The sequence below is a fragment of the Belonocnema kinseyi genome, unplaced genomic scaffold, assembly GCF_010883055.1.
Source record: "Belonocnema kinseyi isolate 2016_QV_RU_SX_M_011 unplaced genomic scaffold, B_treatae_v1 SchBZDm_3872;HRSCAF=4219, whole genome shotgun sequence".
Classification (NCBI taxonomy): domain Eukaryota; kingdom Metazoa; phylum Arthropoda; class Insecta; order Hymenoptera; family Cynipidae; genus Belonocnema; species Belonocnema kinseyi.
The window spans coordinates 1-1,880 of record NW_022876133.1 but is presented as its reverse complement, the minus strand read 5'-3'; the positions used below and the strand labels follow the sequence as shown (position 1 = coordinate 1,880).

Genomic DNA, 1,880 nt, shown 5'->3' with positions numbered 1-1,880 from the left:
TTTTATTAATTAATTTAATTTTTAGTTTATTAAAAAATTTTTCAGTTACAATGAAAAGAAAATAATTTTATTAAAATTAAAATAATGAAAAAAAAAATTTTTAAATGATTATATTCAACAAATCATAAAGATATTGGAATATTATATTTTATATTTGAATTTGATCAGGAATAATTGGATCAGCTTTAAGAATAATTATTCGAATAGAATTAGGCATACCTTTACAATTAATTGGAAATGATCAAATTTATAATTCAGTTGTAACTGCTCATGCTTTTGTTATAATTTTTTTTATAGTAATACCTATTATAGTAGGAGGATTTGGTAATTATTTAGTTCCTTTAATGTTAACGGTACCTGACATAGCTTTTCCTCGATTAAATAATATAAGATATTGACTTTTAATTCCTTCTTTATTTTTATTATTATCTGGAATATTAGTTGATCAAGGAGCTGGAACTGGATGAACTGTTTACCCTCCTTTATCATCAAATTTAGGTCATCCAGGAATTTCTGTTGATTTAACAATTTACTCATTACATTTAACTGGAATTTCTTCAATTTTAGGATCAATTAATTTCATTACAACAATTTTAAATATACGCCCTAATTTAATACAAATAGATAAAATTCCTTTATTTGTTTGATCTATTTTTTTAACAACAATTTTATTATTATTATCATTACCAATTTTAGCTGGAGCAATTACAATATTATTATTTGATCGTAATATAAATACATCATTTTTTGATCCAATAGGGGGAGGAGACCCTATTTTATATCAACATTTATTTTGATTTTTTGGTCACCCAGAAGTTTATATTTTAATTTTACCAGCATTTGGAATAATTTCACATATAATTTATATAGAATGTGGAAAAAAAAATACATTTGGATCTTTAGGAATAATATATGCAATAATTTCTATTGGTATATTAGGATTTATTGTTTGAGGTCATCATATATTTACAGTAGGAATAGATATTGATACACGAGCTTATTATACTTCAGTAACAATAATTATTGCTATTCCTACAGGTATTAAAATTTTTAGTTGACTAGCTACAATATATGGGTCTAAAATTAATTTTAATTTATCAATTATAAGATCTCTAGGATTTATTTTTTTATTTTCTATTGGAGGAATAACTGGAGTAACTTTATCAAATTCTTCAATTGATATTGTTATACACGATACTTATTATGTAGTAGCTCATTTTCATTATGTTTTATCAATAGAGGCTGTATTTGGAATTATTGGAGGATTAATTCATTGATATCCTTTAATTACAGGATTAACATTAAATTTAAAATGATTAAAAATTCAATTTTATACTATATTTATTGGAGTTAATTTAACATTTTTTCCTCAACATTTTTTAGGATTAAGAGGAATGCCTCGACGATATTCAGATTATCCTGATTCTTATTTATTATGAAATTCAATTTCATCAATTGGATCTTTATTATCCTTAATTAGAATTTTTTTATTAATTTATATTATTTGAGAAAGAATTGTTTCTTATCGATTAATATTATATGAAAATTATTTTAATTCTTCAATTGAATGAATAAATAATATACCTCCATTAAATCATTCTTATAATGAAGTTACTATAATTATAAAATAAATTAAATTTATTAATTTAAATATTATTTATTAATAAATACTTGATTAAATTTAAATTCACAAGATTCTTCTTCACCTTTAATAGAATGATTAATTAAGTTTCATGATTATACTTTAATAATTAATTTAATAACAACTTTTATTATTATTTATTTAATAATTTTATTAATTTAAATATTGAAAATCAAATAATTGAAATTATTTGGACTATTTTTCCTATTTATATTTTAATTTTAATATCTATTCCTTC

General features: G+C 20.7%; 1 pseudogene; it reads left to right on the top strand.

Moving 5' to 3' along the window:
• The first annotated feature begins 129 nt into the window (after nt 1-129).
• Nucleotides 130-1,728, top strand: LOC117182558 (annotated as a pseudogene).
• The last annotated feature ends 152 nt before the right edge of the window (nt 1,729-1,880 follow it).